The sequence below is a fragment of the Dermacentor silvarum genome, chromosome 2 (assembly GCF_013339745.2).
Source record: "Dermacentor silvarum isolate Dsil-2018 chromosome 2, BIME_Dsil_1.4, whole genome shotgun sequence".
Classification (NCBI taxonomy): Eukaryota; Metazoa; Arthropoda; class Arachnida; order Ixodida; family Ixodidae; genus Dermacentor; species Dermacentor silvarum.
In genome coordinates, this window is record NC_051155.1 from 94,689,227 (window position 1) to 94,706,398 (window position 17,172).

Genomic DNA, 17,172 nt, shown 5'->3' on the forward strand with positions numbered 1-17,172 from the left:
TTCTGGGTATTCCACACTAAAAATGCAAATATAATTTCAATAATAACATAAACAGCTAAGTAAATAATTACGGACTGGCCTGTTCATTTTTGCGCAAACGAAAACACTGAATGAAGATAAACTCGGGCTTGACGTGCGAGAACAACGAACTGATAATGTGGCACGCCATAAGTAAGTGTGTGCGGGCGTGCAGAAAAGGGTGGGGGGGGGGGGGGGTTTGGTCGCCTACGGTTCTTGAGCGTGCACCAATGCACGGTACAGAGGCAATTCGGTGCGTTGATCTCGCAATGACACTATGCGCTGTGCGCTAAGTTTCCCGCGCGTAAATAAGATTTCCTTTAGGTGTCAGTACAAGTGTAGCAGAATACCGAATATTCGGTATTCCCGCGTTACAGAAAGAAATAGGGTTTAAATAAATCTTACCCTATCGTCATTGCTAGTCGATCATGACCAGAAATGGGATCGCGGAACGGTGTCACCTGCCGCTCAATCAGGGGCCGCACGATACCGAGCAAAGTGTCGAAGACACTCGGCGGCATTCGCAGGTAGCTACAAGAAACGGCACAATCTTTTGTGAGCCTCTACGATATGCAGGTTGTAAACACTGAATTGAAGAAGTAGTTATCGATCACTTACTCTCTGAAGTATCATCTCTCGCGCGCAGGCGGGGAAGCAGAGTGTGCGCCGGGCTCTCAGTGTCCCTGTACCGCCATATAGGGCGCACCCAAAGCTTTCTCGTCCGCTGTATGGCACGACGACGTCGCACAAGTAAAGAACAAATAAGTATTATAGTGTTCACAGTCACCAGTAGCTCCTAGTCCGTATCCGACATGCCTGAGCGTGACCGGCAGTGGCGCAAAGAAACACAGACACTTCCAATGGAACACGAAATCGGCCGAAGGGAGAGCGCGTTGTCACTAGAAGTGTCGAATAGAACGAGACAACGCGGCACTCCACGCGCCGTTGTCGCGTACCGCAAAACGCGAATGTGGACTTGCCCGCGTGCGGCGTGTCGCACGCGTTTTTGCCGCTAGTGTGGACGTACCTTGCAGTAGAGCACTGCACGGGCCCGGGCCCGGCCGTCCGAAGCGTTTGTCGGCGGGCTCGGGCCGGGCTCGGGCTTGAGGCAGCGGGCCCGGGCTGGACTCGGGCTTGAATCCACGGGCTCGGGCCAGACTCGGGCCCGCTCATTGAAGGGCCTAAGTAGGCCTTCGAGCACACGCGAGCGTTATGCATTGCATGGTTCAGTGCATTCTGTGCCAAGCTGAAGTGACACGTGCAAGATGACTGTCATCATCATCATCAGGCTATATTTATGTCCACTGCAGGACTCCAATTAACCCTGTCTTGCGCTAGCTGATTCCAACTTGCACCTACGAATTTCCTAACTTCATCACACCACCTAGTTTTCTGCCGTCCTGGACTGCGCTTCCCTTCTCTTGGTATCCATTCTGTAGCTCTACTGGTCCATCGGTTATCCATCCTACGCATTACATGACCGGCCCAGCTCCATTTTTTCCGCTTAATGTCAACTTGAATATCGGTTACCCCCTTTTTTCTCAGATCCACACCGCTCTCTTGACTGTATATCTTATCACATGACTATATCTTATCAAAGAAAATAGTAAAACAGATGAAGTTCTCATTTTTAACAGCGGAGCTATTTCAGCCGGGCCTAATGTGTCTGCTGAATCCAAAAATGTGGGCCGATCCTGGCAGCAGTGCAGAAAGGGTCCAAGCGCAATGGCACATACACCTGTGAACTAGCGAAGCTGAGCCTGGATAAGTCTAGCTAAGAATGGTGAGGACTAATTGCCTATCGATAGGCAATTGATAGCCAATCAATATCTAGTCGATAATCGATCAATAATCAATAAATTCCCGAAATGCTGGCGATGACTTTAGCCTATAGCCCAAATACGTGGCCAATACCTTACGATAGCCAATCGACAACCAATCAATACCTAATCGATAATTGATCGATAACCAATAAATTCTGATAACTTGGTAGTGCTCAGCCTATCCCAAGTACTTGGCCAATATCTTGCAAAGACAATCGATAGCTAATCAATAGCTAATCGATAATCAATCAATAATAAATAAATTCCGGGAAATGCTGGGGATGACTTGGTAGTGCTTAGTCTAGCCCAAAAGCCAGGACTAGCTAGGTGCCCATCATCTCCGCTGTCTCTTTAGCATTGCGCCGCCAGTGCAAGCTACGCTAATTTTTTTTTCTTTTCCGCAAAAACGAACATTGTTTCCGCGAAAGGAAAAATAAATTATACAAAGAACTACTCGTAAAACCATTTCCATGTTACCGCTTTTGCGATCGCACTATTACCAGTGTCGATACTATGGCATTATTTTAGCGCGAAGGCCAGTTACTTTTGTGCTTAAATGCATAAAACGGCGTTTCCCTCAAAAAGTTAGCTGGAACGCCCATGCATTTCGTCGGACACTGAAAATATCTCGAAACTCGTTCAGTCCTGAGAATCCGTTCCAAGTGGATACGCCTTGCGAACTCAGCGGCTCTAATTCGCAGATTGAAAGATGTGCCGCACACTAATTAATTAAAAAGTTAATTCGCGTAATTATGTTAAATATTCAATTAGGCGTTTCGACCATCCATTAGGCCATCCATGTCAGAATTAGCTTGCAACTACATAAAACAATTAGCCTCTTTAGAGCGTCGTCGCAATAATGCGAACACAATAAATCCTGAGATATGCTCAATTCCATATCTTCAGAACTCTTTACAAGCATCAGTCGTTAATACATTACCTACCATTCACTTTGAACCGATAAAAAAATGGCGGTAATTTCAGTAAAAAGAACTCAGCTGACACTTTGGTCGCTTGTAATGTATCTGATGTGATTATTATTGTGCCTTTGTGTATGGTTCTGAGTATATAATGGAAATCCTGTTTCGTTTTCTTAGCAAATGTTGATCTTGTAAAATTCAGTCTCATGCTATCTTGTATAGCTGGTGTTGCGTTATTTTGTATAGCTAGTGTTGTTATTGTAGGGTTGTTTAAAATGCATTCTGTTAAAACTTTTTCCCATTCTGTTAACTCGCCGTGACGCAAATATTCTTTGTCTTTCCGTTCATAGCTATTTCGTCTATGAGGAATTCCAGCGATAGCTGGAAATATATGTGAATTATTGTTTAGATCAAGGATTATAACTGTGCTATCTGCCACAGGCAATCTTTAAAAATTTGGTTCAGCTAAAATGAAACGCCTTGTATATTTGCATGCTAAATGACATCATAAAGCCATATTGTACAAATCAAGGTAAGTGCATGCGCACCACCAGAAAAATAGTAGCACAGACAATGGGCCGGATTACTGATGTTGCCGTGGGAGAAACAAAGATTTCGGCCTTTTATTGCTTATATACTGCAGCTGATTAAACCTCCAGAAGGTGAGGCTGACAGATACTGTACAATGTGTAAGTAAAAAAAAAGAATTTTTTTCTTACAGACCGGGCCTGGTCATGCACACGCGGGCACTAGCTAAGCTTAGTAATGAACGCCCGGGCTCGGGCTGGTCTCGGTCATATACGCCCGGGCCGGGCTCGGGCTGTGTATTACGGGCCCGGGCTGGGCTCGGGCCTCGTAAAGCGGGCTCGTGCAGTGCTCTACAGGCTTGCAGCTTGTAAGCGGACCGTGTTCCCCGCTCCGCTAGCCCGGTAGCGGCTAAGCGGAGGGCCATGCGGTATCCGCTTAGGGGATACCGCAAGGGCTCCGCTTAGCGCTTCCGCTCCGCTCAGCAGCTAAGCGGAGCGTAAGAACGCTAAACTAAAACTGTCTAATGAGAGCGGCCCGCTTCCGTGACGCGCGCGCGGGAAACTGGTGTCATGCGGACCCGCCCAACCGCTCGTTTCGTACTCGCGTCCGGTTTTACTCTGAAACTCGTTTTGCACTATCATCTGCACGCGCCAGCTCCCGGACGGAGCTGACGGATAGTTCGAGAAGGGGGGGGGGAGGAGTCTATGCTGTCACGTGACTGCCATATGTAAAGCCTTCGGGCTTTGACACTATACTAACATAATTAAGTAAATAATACGCCGAACTTGAACGAGACTTGTACTCGCTTTTTTGGCTTCATTATATGTATGAGGCCAGCGTAAGGCATTGCGCGATGTTTCTTAGATACGGCTGCCGCTACTATGTGTCTATTCATTTTTTTCGAAGGGGGAGGTTGTATATTAAATAGAGCAAGAAGCCATGGGGGTATGTTAGCAAGTGATGCTGTGCGCCGGACTCCCCTTTGCGCACACGTTGGTCTTGCTCTACCGTTCTCTGGGATAAGCAGTGCCAAAAAAATAACAACACATCATGATCACTTTGAGTTGTTTTACAGGTCCATTTGTCATGTTTTACAGTTCAGCTATAATATATAATAAATCAGCACAAGTGCTACTGCTCCTTCAGCCGCAGCAGCTTTTGTAAAAATAAAAATAAATAAAAGAATAAAAGAATAAAAACACCTGCGCGTGTCGTTCTTCACTACTATCAGGCGAAGTGACGTCAAAGCCCCAAGAATGCGTTTCACTCTCACCACGTTTTCCCTGCGTTCCCTCGCTTTGCAGTGTCGAAGGTATGCAGGGTCTATAATGCACACAGCCGAACCTGCGTTGCTAATCAGAACCGGATGGGCGCACAAAGAAGCGTGAATAATTGTCAAATATGTTGCTCCCTGTGCGGACCTCGCCCGCTTCCAAAGAAACGTGGTGACTCTCGGAGGACGAGGGACCCGTACACATTCTGCTTCTGCCTGTGAGCTGTCGTAGCCCATATTTCTTTCACCATGTTTTGCTTGCGAAGCATGCATCAAATTGTCCAGCAACGTGTTCAGTACCAGCGGCTTGGCCTTCGCCACTACAAGCTTGGTTCCACATTGCTATTGGGTGAAACATGAACAACTAGATAAACGTTGGACAACTGCATTTACTGCGAAATAAACTCAACTATCGCAAGGTAAGTACAATTGTCTTACTTTTATTCTCAAGTATAGTGTTTCAACTAAGTGCATTGCCTAATACGTGTATTTTCTTTTTTTTACAGAGATTATGTACGGCCACTTTTTACTACGTACGTAGACGGTGCTGCACCGCTTCAGCGTCAGCTGAAACGCACTGTCTGTTTGACAACGCGCAGCACGGCACATTTCGGCTGGTACACTCAATAAGACCAAAGTTGGATTGTCGTAATTCCTTACTCAGTAAGTACATTCTGCGAGCTGACTGGTGTTCAGAACTTCCTGCAAGAGTATAATCTGTTGTATTGCAGCTTGCTTAGGTGTTTATCATGAAACAAAGCGCCCTTTCTTTGCTACCTCTGTTCTAAAAGCTTACGCATTGCCAAAGGCTAAGTACAGCTACCCATAAGCACTTACGAGAAGTCTTGTGATGAAGGCATAATTCATCACAATTGCCTAGTTAGAACAAAAATCGCATATTTAGATGCAGCGGCATTTCCTACCTAATTTTTTCGTATTTCTGATTCTTTTTTCCAGCTTCAATAATTTGTTTGAATGGAGAAATCATATCTGTGGGAGATTGCCTTCAATATAAGGAACGCCATCATGGGCCATGCAGTTCAACTGCCGTACAGCATGCATGGAAATAAAAGCAAGAGACTGTTTAACACGCGGCTATGCAGAGTGGGAACAGGTGATACGCATTTAATTTCTCAGTTGTGTACCTTTTGCTTATGTTATGCACTGCTGACAGTGTTGCGATAATAAAAGTATATGTATTATATGCAGATGATGCCTGAGAGACGCAGACATCGACATCAACCAAGCGCAAGACTTCATAAGAATGTGGCTGCCAGGCGCCGTCGACTATTGCAGAAGGCAGCGTTACGCCGAAGCGGCTCAACCCCCCGTAGCGTCATAAATAAAGCTTTCGTATAGGTGGCCCACAGGATTGGGGATACGAGCGACAATCTGTATCAACCTATTTTAAGACCAATAAAAAAATTGTGTATATTATTTGGTGATTTTATAGTAGATTATGGCATGTTGCATCGAGCTACCGTGCAATATTTGCGTAATTTAAAATCGTAGGAAATAACGGCATCGCCCACATACATCACAATCTGCCAATAGGGCCATGCCAGTGGGTAATGCGGGACAATAAATTAACTAAGAGCGGCAGAGCCGGCTATTGACCAATACCGGCGCTGCCAGTAGGCAAGGTGGGACACTAGAATGGCAATGAACGGCAGAGCCGGCTATCTGCCTGTATTGGCGCTGCCACACAATGGCCGAAATAGGCCCTTTAGTGGCATGGCCGCGCTGGGCCATTCTTGACGCGGGTAGCGCTGCCGGTTTCGGGCCTATATTTGTGCCGGTGTTTGCCGTGATATTGCCGTGCTGGGGCCAGCCTGGTTGTGCTGCCTGGGCGGCCGCTCGCTACCCACTTGCGCTCCCTGCGAGAGGAAAGTTACCCTCTCCCCCCTGACGCGCATGCGCAGACGTGACTTTTGCCACCATGTCCGCCGCCATGGGACCCGGACATCCCAACAAACCCTTCGTCTGGATTTCACTTGGCTACATTATTGCGATAAGCTAAAGGCATCATCTGCACTGCATTCAGAATTAATGCGTACCGATTGAACATTTCAGATAAGCACATCTTTCATGCAGCGAAGACAAAGATGTGGATTTGAAGCTTACGTCACGACTCGGTGGCGATACGGTAGCATGTCTTACTCGACATCAGAAGGTTGCGGGTTCGAATCACAGGCCGGTCAATTTTTTTTTCTGGTAACGCTGTAGCATTTCATCTGCATGTCACGCGGCTACGTTATTACTTTAAGCTAAGGGGTTCATCTGCACTGCATTCAGAATAATACGTTCCTATTGTACACTGTAAAAAATTTCCGTAATTTCACAGCAAAAACCTACGTAAAATTTACGTAGACCATTCTGTTTTATGAAAAACGGCGGGATTCTACGTAAAAAAGACGGACGTGAGCTCCGTTTATGAAAAACGGCGGGATTCTACGTAAAAAAGACGGACGTGAGCTCCGTTTTTGAAATACGGAGAGCCGTCCGTAATTTCATGAGGAGGGCAACTGAACATGTTACTAGTGAAAAATGAACACGCAAAGAATATAACGAAAAGACACTGTCTACTCTCACTGCCAGTTACATATATCACCATAGATAACGCTGTTTGAACATTATTTGCGTGCGAGCATAGTAAACACACAAAAAGAAGCAGGTAGGGTTTGAGCGGTGGCGCTGCTTACCACCCCTTCATCGCGCCTACACGCTGGGTTGGATTCCTCCAGCACAAACAACTGTACGAGTACTCGCTAATGGCGGACGGTGGAGGTGGTGTTCCTGTCGCATTTGTGATTTCACACTAAATAGGAAGGAATCGGCGCTGGATTGTTACACAAGTAAGTGATTTAAGTGTCCTTTTTTCGTTGTTGGTGCACGTCGCGCGTGCGAAATGCTCCGCGATGGCCGGTGATGGGCTCAATTGTGTTGTCTGAGCACGCTCTTTAACGAGATTCCTTGGCCATGAGGATTGACAAAGCGACATTGCGAGTCTGTGATAAAGGGGTGTTTCATTTGCTGTGTTGAATGCATACTCACTACAACTGAGACGTGTAGGCAATATTAGCGGCGTTGACGCCTCTAGTAGCTCCTTTGTCGTCTAATGTGGCCGCTGGTTTACGGACGTTAGCATTCCAGTTAGTACTGTGTTGTGCTGTGTTCTCGGCGTTCCAAAATTAAGTGAAGGCGTTGTACCCGTTAGTATCTCTCTCGACGCGGTGCAACGGTATGTTACCAATATTCGGTGACGCACTGCATCACAGTGAAATTTTTAGCCATTATTATAAGCTTCGGACGCAGTGCCTTGGCTGGGCGTGCATAATCGCAGTGTTCACGCCCGGGATTGGGAGATTGCTCATGTATGAAGACCTCATTGAGCATGTTCGATGTGCATGCCCCTTCATTACAATCAAATGACGGTGGAGCGTGGTTACTGTCATAACCTTGTGCCACCTGCAGTGGTAGGGAACACGGGTGTCACACGGTGCCCTTTCGTTTGTAGTAGAGCCCGAGCAATCGTGCACGATCGCAATTGAAAGTTGTCCGCGTGATACCCGTTAAGAGTCATTGCAAAGAAAATGGATTATTTTCTACCTGGCAATCTGTATTCGTTTTTTTTTTTTTTTGACCGCTACCAGGCTGACGATTAACGTTCTGACGCAGTACGTCAGCATATCACGTATTCTGGGAGGGAGGATTGCCGCTTAAGTTCTGCCCATATGCGGCCGTAATTGTAAAACAAATGCATGCGAAAAGTAATTTTTAACTTAACCTTGGCATAGAATAGTGGTGGCCAAACGTGCATTACGGACATTCCAAAGTTATATATATTCCTAACAAGTGTAAAAACAAACCAAACTATATGTCAACACTGATGTTGAAGGGAAGTTCACACTTACTGTCTCGAGTTGCATAGAATAATTTTCAGCTTACACGCATCATTGCAATAATTATAAAATGCGTGCATGTGTTGTAAGTTATGCAGGGCAAGATTTTTGTCAGCTCATTTTTCTAATAGAAAGTGCTTCATAAAGTTTTTTTTGCAAAAAGTTAAACGAGGCCATTAGCACTTTATAAAATACTGTGAGCTATCTCACAGCAATAACAGTAATTCAGTGACAAGCTTATATGCAATAGTGTAATTGTATATAAAAATGTTTATGCTTTGCTTTGGATGACCGGTCAGAAAGTAACTGATATCAGTATTTCATTTGCAGCTGTTGCACCAGTGAAGGATGTCTGTGTGCCGCCTTGCATTCAGTTTCTCAGTCATGGGGGGCCTGCTTGCAACACCAGTGGTAATGCAGTCTTGCATTGTGCTATTTGTTCTGGTAAGCTGTGCCATTCTATCGTATATCAGTCATGCATATGCAGTCCTAATGGACATTGACTGCAAATGTTGGTTGAATGACAATGCCTATACAAGTATAATAATTCTTGCAGATGTATCCAAAAGATAAATGATGTTTTGTTCTTCCTGGGGCAACCAATTGGTTCAGCATGAGGACGTCGACTTGAAAGTGGGATTGTTTCATACTTGTCTCGGTTGCACATGAGTTGTGTTCAAAAAACACTAATAGCACCAGATTTCGGGATATGAGGCAACAGATAAAACATGCACCAATAAAAATTCTTCGTTTAGTTTGCCTCTATGAGTATGCAAAAACACCTGCATACTGACCTCTAACACTGTCATGCATGGGCTCCATGGTAACTAAGTGTAGCCACTGCTCAGCTTACTATAATAGGTGAAGATGCCTCGATGGATTTGCGTGTGACATTGGAAGGTATCATAACAAGGTAAAATATAGCTTCAGCACACAGCTGTGTCACGTGGTCAGATGACCAAAATATATGAATATTTTGAAGGGAATGAACAGCACTACTGCCAGAATGAAGTGAAGGTGAAGGGCACAGCAACACATTCTCTTTATCCTGTCTATGGCACCATTCAGTTCCTTCCTACACATGCACCAACCAGCCCAGTTCAGAACGCTCTAGCAGTTCATCTGAAATACCTTAATTTGTCTAGAAGATTAAGTGTATACACACTAGCATATGTGGGGGCTATTCTGCGAGTTTTGTATGTTTTGAACATGTGCCATGAGGATTCTTCATTGCTCAAAACTTGATATACAACTGCACAAAACAGCATCAATAGCTACGTTGCTTCCCCATCTTGTGTCGAGGGTCTGTGCGTGTTTCCTAAGATAGTCCTTGTGTCGTCATCCTGTTTGTCCTACATAATTGCTGCTGCAGGGCAGTAGGATGTTGTAAACAGCACCAACTGCACTTCCTATGATCTCCAGCACATACTTCTTGATGCAAACTTCTTGTCTTGACCTGGTCCGGTTGACATTTTCGTACCTGACCAGTTTGTTGGCCCTGAAAATAAAAAGGTAGTTCCAACTCTCCCTAGCAATTTGCTTGAATTCACAGCTTCCTTTGTGTACCTATTGTATAGCAGTGATAGGCCTTGGCTTCCTTGAAGTACTCCGACTGAAGACTTCACCTATGTTCAGCTCCGTTAAATGCTTCTTGGCAACGCATGGCGAAAGGCAGTGCGAACACACTGTTAAAAGCAACCATACTTGGGTCTTGAAGCTCCCCTCCACTTTGTGGTAGTGCCCTTGTGTTCCTGTAGCAACAACACGCTTCAGTGTTCAAGTGTGCTAATAGGAAAGGCCAAGACACTTTTGAGTGTGGGGCATAGATCTGGCACGATGCTCACCACAGAAAACCTTCAAGCCAGATATTGGAGCTTGCCTTCCAGCAGTTTTACTTCCATGAGCACACCTGGCACTGTGGAGGAGACATTAAAAAATGGCTGAACTCCTTGAGTAGCCTTGCGTGGTAACTTCTCAGACAAAAACACGTGTCAGGTAACCGTAAAACTCTAGCTAATGTGGGCACCAGTGTAGTAAAGTTATTTTGCTTCATTGGCAACTTTCTCCTCTATATTAGGTGAAGTAAGGCTACTAAATGGGTAGAGTGATTTTCTTCCTGTCTTCTCTGCAGTGCTAGATGAGTTCACGTACGGGGAAGAACTACCACTAGACAGTGATCTTCCATATCTGGACCGCAGGGTTTTCTTTGGTTAGTGTTATGTATGCTGGAGCTATGCTCAATGTTTGGAGGAGGGTATTCTGCCTTCCGCATCGGCACACTCTTTCGCTGTGAAGCTCATCACAGGAACACCAAAAGGCGTCCTCAAGAAATCGAGGCATCACCAAGTGGAGGAGAGCTTCTGAACCCATGTCTAACATTTCCTTAAAGTGTGGTGGCCACTGTTATATCATATTCACAAGGTCAGTCATAATGTCAAAGAGACTGTTGGGAAAGCTGGAACTTTCCTTTTATTTTTCACGTCGAGCAATCGGGGTACATTGTGCAAAAAGGGTGACTCGGATCTAGCCTTGACGCAAAGTGTAGCAAAAGGCAGAACAGCAGTTCATCAACTGTGCGGTTGTTTACATTATCCCGCTATCCAGCAGCTGCAACTACGCAGGACAACAAGCCTAGTATATATGTGTTTGTCTTTAAACAAAATTCTTTGCCTGCATTCATGTTGTCTAGCCTTCTCCCGTCTTTTCGTGCTGTCCCCAAGTAATCGCATAGGTACACTCTTACATAACTTGCAATTATAAGATTCATGCTTGGGAATATAATCGGAAACTGTGCCATATGGATGACATAATTAATTACACGTGGTGTTAAAGTGGCTGTGCAGTCTGGGTAGGGGCTTCAAATCTGCTTGTTATAGCAATTCATAAGTTGCTTCCAAAACTTGAGATACAAAGATTCAAGCTATGTCTGTGAAAACAGTGCATCATGTTACAAGGAACTGTTAGAACACTCATGGGAAATAGCTCGGTATTGCGAGAGGTTGTAGAAACTTGCTTCAACTTGCTTTCTACAGCATTTTATAAAGATGCTTTTTTAACTCCCGCATCTGTCGTGTTGTCTCATCACAAAACTGTAAACAAATATGAGTATTATGCCTTGAATTTCAGTAAAGATTACATGAATATGATTAATCCTTTCCGACGCTATGCACACAATTCAATACACCAAGATAGTGCATTAATAGCAATGGCATTGATTAAAGTAAGGATATTTAAAATGTGTCCCGTACATCTTCAAACTCTTCTAATTGAAATAGTGCTGCATGTTTGAATTACACAGGCAAATTGTTTTAGTAAAGGAAGTATGCAGGTAGATGGTTGGGTACTTTGCTTGGTGTATGTAATTGTATGCATGTCACTTCTTTCATCGTTTTTCACAGTGTGTTGCACCAGTCCTAATTTTCGAATGGCTGGATAGGTGCTATTCAAGCCTGGTAGACATCAAATAGTTGATGTTTGCAAATCTGATGTACTTGCACTGAGTTTTTGCATGGAGTGCACATTCCATAAACTTGACAAACTCACTAAAGAACTGAAAACTCCTAATCTATTGTACTTCTGTAAGCATTTTATGAATATGAAGATGTAATAAATGCGGTGAAGCTAAGTTTTCAATCAACACAACTAATTGGCATGTGAAAGGGTTAAGGAAAGAGGCTCCTTGAAACAATTTCTCGAAACATTGCAACATACCACCTGAGGGTCTCCAAGCTTAACCTCTTACTACTGTTTTGCAAATCACAATATTGACTGAATGCAATATTTTTCTGACTGTGATTTTCATGTAATGTAAAGAAAGTTAACACGCCTAGTCTTACATAAAGATAAATTCGAAATCATTTATTTGTAGCACTCACTTAGCAGCAGTTCTGAACTTTTCTTTATCAGTATAGTACTTGTGATTCACCTTTGTATTGCTGAGTACAGGTAGAGATATGGTTAGTTTACTAGAAAGGATCCCGAATTTTCCACCTTCTGATTGTAGCTTAGACCGTCACTTGTACTTCACAAGGAGTGGACTGTGGTAGCTAGGAAATATAGTTTTCCTGAGAATTTCCATGCATGCAATTTTGATTCTGTCTGCTAGCATGTTTGTATTACAGCATGAATTTCATAGATTAGAGGCTCCATGAAGGTACATTCTGTCGTTGAATGTCTATGAGATGGTTAAGCAGGTTGACTGTATCTAGTTACAACTCCTCATGTCCTGTGGCAGTTACGTTTGTGTGGTTTGGTGCTGTCAGTGTAAGCTTAACATTTCTTTCCTTCTCCCAGGAAGGACACAAGCATTGAGGAGCCATTTGACCTGCCACTACACTGATACGGTATTTGGTAGGTTCTATTACAGGTTTTCTTTCGTGTAGTAGTACCTGCTATAATTCTGTATAACGTGTTCAGACCTTTAGTCAGCAGGCTGTTTGACAACAGGTATTTACAAATGAATAACTAACAAGATTTTCAAGGTCATTAGTGATACAATCGTTGCACACTGCTGCATTTTTCTGCAAATTAATTGATGAGCCATCCAGCAAGTGCTGCTCTCCTGCCTTAATGCACAAACCTTCAAATACTGTTAACCCTATATCACAAGTGTACAGCAAATGGAGATGACTGTTCACAGCGACAAGTTCATAATGTTTACTTACATGCAAAAGGGAGTCAAACGTCAGGTACACATTTGAAGTTTTCCAAAACAAGTTCGTCATCATAGTGCATAAATGAACAAGTAACTTAGCGCAATAAAAATACACAGGCACAAGAAAGGGAGACAAAGACAAGCGCTTGGTGACTCAGAAGTGTGTGACATATATGTTCCAACCAATTATTATTTTCTAAATTTTCTTCTACTGATCCAGGATTCCTATGACTACTTGCCTTAGGTAACATACTCTGTTGCCTTCTTGCCCTAGAAAACATAACTAGTGCCTTCTTGCAGCCCTTTAAACTGGCAACATCTTCACCACCGACAGTAGAGCATGTTCAGATAAATTCAACTAGACATGCCTGGTGACCACTTAATTTTGGTGAACAAATTTTATTTTGTGCCCGAGCCTGACAATGAAATCAATGATATCTTCTATTTTGTTGTAGCGCAAGCTGAACGACAAGGACAACAGAAAGGCAAATTTGAGGCACAGCCAGCGCTAACGTTCAACAACAGATTCGTTTCCAGTTCTCATCACTATATATACCCTGAAAACGTCATACAACACGTGTAAAAGCTCGGTAAACATGAACTAAAAAAAAACGGGAACCACACGCATGCAGTTTTTTAGCCACATAGATTGACAGACATGTAGACGTTTAACGCGAACAAAGATCGCATCATCTTCCACCTGCTTCTACTCATGATAACTGTTTTTTTTTAATCTAGGTTTGCGCTTGCATCTTTGGCAATGAAGGGCAAGAAAACCATCAGCAGCCAGGTATTTACTTTGTTATTGTGTTCTCGTAGCCTGTCATTTACACATCTACCAGTTTGACCAATGTAGGACCGTCCACACTCAAAGGAATGTCGTATAAAACACACGTGATGCAATCAATGAATTTGTTTTTATGTTCATTTTCGCATGCAGTATCCGCAATTCTTTCTGGCTTTGTCTTCCTTCACAGGCTCCCCCAATTTATTAGGAGCTGAAAAAACTATGTTGATATCAGACCTTCCAGCAATCTTTATTCTGTGGGAGAAACTATGTATGTAGGGGATGACAGCAACCTTTCTTTTCTTTATGTCGGTGTTTGTACCATTCACTTGCTCGGAACCTTTTTTCACTTGGCTCGGGTAACCAGCGCCGCTTAAACGTGAGACTTGCCATCTGAAGCTATTGTGCATTAGGTGCCGGCATGGCTTCTTGAGCGCTTCACTGAAACACACCTTCATGATTCCCCCTCTTCAAGTTTTGTATGCACGGAATGAAATGGTAAAAGTGGCTTACTTGCCCTAGGTTCTTAACCCCAGCAGGTTTTGTTATCGGTGAGCACAAAATTAATGTGAAGGAATCCAAACTTCCCGTCACATGCCTATCCTGCGCCTAATGCACGATTGCTTCGAACGGCAAGTCTCACGTTTAAGCGGCTTTGTTTACCCAAGCCACGTGCTCATGTCAGTCGCAGCAGGACTGCTTAAAAAGGCACAGCAAAAAGGTTCTGAGCAGGTATATGGTATAAGTACCGATATAAAGAAAAAGATTGCTGCCATGCCCTACATACATAGTTTCTCCCACAGATTAAAGATTGCTGGAAGGAGTGACATCAATGTTGTTTTTTCGACGCCTACTAAATTAATGAGCCTGTGTGGGAAGTCAAGGCCAGAAAGAATTTTGGATACTGCATGCGAGAAGGAACATAAAAGCAAATTCATTGATTATATCGCGTGTGTTGTATACCGCATTCCTCTTGGGTGTGGAGGGTCCTACATTGGCCAAGCTGTTAGATGTATAAATGACAGGCTATGAGAACACAATGACAAATTAAATACCCTGGCTGCTGACGGTTTTCTTGCCCTTCATTGCCAAAGATAAGTGCAAACCTAGATTCAAAAAAGCAGTCATCATGAATAGAAGCAGGTGCAAGATAATGTGCTGAACTATAGACACTAGAAAAATATCAATATTTGGTGACACATCAGTAAGCCTTCAATTTCATTATCCTCGAAAGAGCTTGATTATCTTTGTTCACGTTAAACGTGTACATGTGTCAATCTGTGTGGCTTAAAAAACTGCATGCGTGTGGTTCCTGGTTTTCTTTAGTTCATGTTTACCGTGCCTTCACACGTGTTGTATGACGTTTTGAGGGTATATATAGTGACAAGAACAGGAAATAAATCTGATGTTGGAAGTTAACACTGTGTGCATGTCAAATGTGCCTTTCTGTTGTACCTGTTGTTCAGCCTTGCGCTGCAATAAAATAAAAGATGCCATACAAACAAGCCCCTATAGCTACCCTCATTGTTAGTTTCGCAAGGAAAAAGAATTGTCTTTGAAAATAAAATATAGAAGCACCTGTTCAGTTGGAAGCATTTTTTTTCTGGATTCTGCCAAATCCGTATTTTGATTAATCCCAAAGAAAAAGTGTTGTGGCTATGGCTCTAAGAATATTTTGGCACAGATTGCAGGCAAATAGCATGAATTCCAACTAATTACCACGGAGTATCCCTGCTACGATATAAAGTAAAACTTTGAAAACACATCATTGCACATGTTTTAAGTTCAGTGTGTTTTTCTCTGCATCTATTAACATCACGGAATTTGGCCATCCTGTTGCCATTGAAGTCGCAGACATTTGGGCAAATAGCTCTGCCCTCGTTGACTCTCAAAATCCACGAGAAGCGCTCATATTTGGACATTGCTTTAGTTTGAGCTTTACTTTAAAATTTCTTTAGGAGAGGCGGAATTCCCAAATTAAGCACGTCACCCAAGTAATGCTGTCTGGAACGACATGTTGCATTATTTGTTTGGTTCTGGGGTTGCCAGTCAAGGAATGAACAGAATAAACGGTACTGCCTGTAGCTGCCACATATGGGGTCCATGTGTACTTGTTGCAGGTTCATTTACGTCGCGAAAGTGCTACAGGTTACTTCGAAAAGCACAGACTGACAAAACGGCAAATTTTTGGGGGAACACAGCGACTTATGTGGATTGACCTTGGGTGGTGTGTCTATAATTATAACTTTTTAAGGGGGTGGAGATAGTATGTTGACGCACTGACGACCATAACTTTCAATTATCATTGCTTAAGTAAAAAGTATATTGCACATTGATACTTTCATGACAAAAACCAACCAAATCTGAAAGAGGCTGAAAGGCACACATGTTGTATTGCAAGGCATGCTTTCTTCATATTGTTGCTAATTTATAAGCTGGTCATCTGGACAGTACCTCTGGCTTGGTTGTTTTGCATCGGAATTGTACAACATGAGTGGTTTGAGCTCGTTTTAAGAGTGCTTCATTGTTCTGGGAAAACAGTGGAATCTGCAAGGTTTTCTATTAGAGCAGTGAAAGTTGAAAGCCATGGTCCGCAGTATGGTGGGGGTCGTGGTAGCTCTACCTACATGCAGAAAATGTAATCTCTGACTGTCAATGTGCACATGAGAGTTTTGCCTGTTCCAAGTGAGCCATCAAATAACTTGGGTAGATTTCATCTGAATTTTTTCATGTTATAAGGCTAGGAACATATACTAACAAGGCAGAGTATGATATTTTTTTAGAGCACTGGTAGTTACATTTGTGACTTGGAAATCATTTATTGTTGATGTATCTGACTAAAAACGGTGATGATGGTGGTACAGTAAACCTTGTTACAAGAGGCACCCAAGGGACTCGGGAAACATGTCTCTTGTAACCAAGGTCTCTTGTAACCAAAATTCTAAAAACACTGAGGAGTCGAACTAGACCACTTTATTATACATGAGCACCAAAGTGTGTTTAAACTCATCTTTGATGCGAACAGAGCTGTCTCATGGAAACATGGCTATGGCTCCGGAGTTTGATTACCGGCGTACAAAGTGACCAGCACCGTATACGCTGTGACAGAAATCCAACTCAATGGTACTCTGTCACAGAGTTGGTGTGGGAGCGCGACGATTATAGAAGCATAATGGCAGAAAATTCAGTGAAATTGGTAGTCTCAACCATGTGAGGAATGACAGCTGGCTGCGGAACAAACAAAATAGAGCCAAGGGAGTGAAAATT

General features: G+C 43.4%; 1 long non-coding RNA gene across 1 annotated transcript; it reads left to right on the forward strand.

The window, feature by feature from the left end:
- The first annotated feature begins 6,880 nt into the window (after nucleotides 1–6,880).
- On the forward strand, nucleotides 6,881–14,095 carry LOC125943097 (uncharacterized). Its single transcript, XR_007465548.1, has 3 exons — nucleotides 6,881–7,417; nucleotides 8,795–8,908; nucleotides 12,758–14,095. It is a non-coding gene; the product is annotated as an uncharacterized LOC125943097 (long non-coding RNA).
- The last annotated feature ends 3,077 nt before the right edge of the window (nucleotides 14,096–17,172 follow it).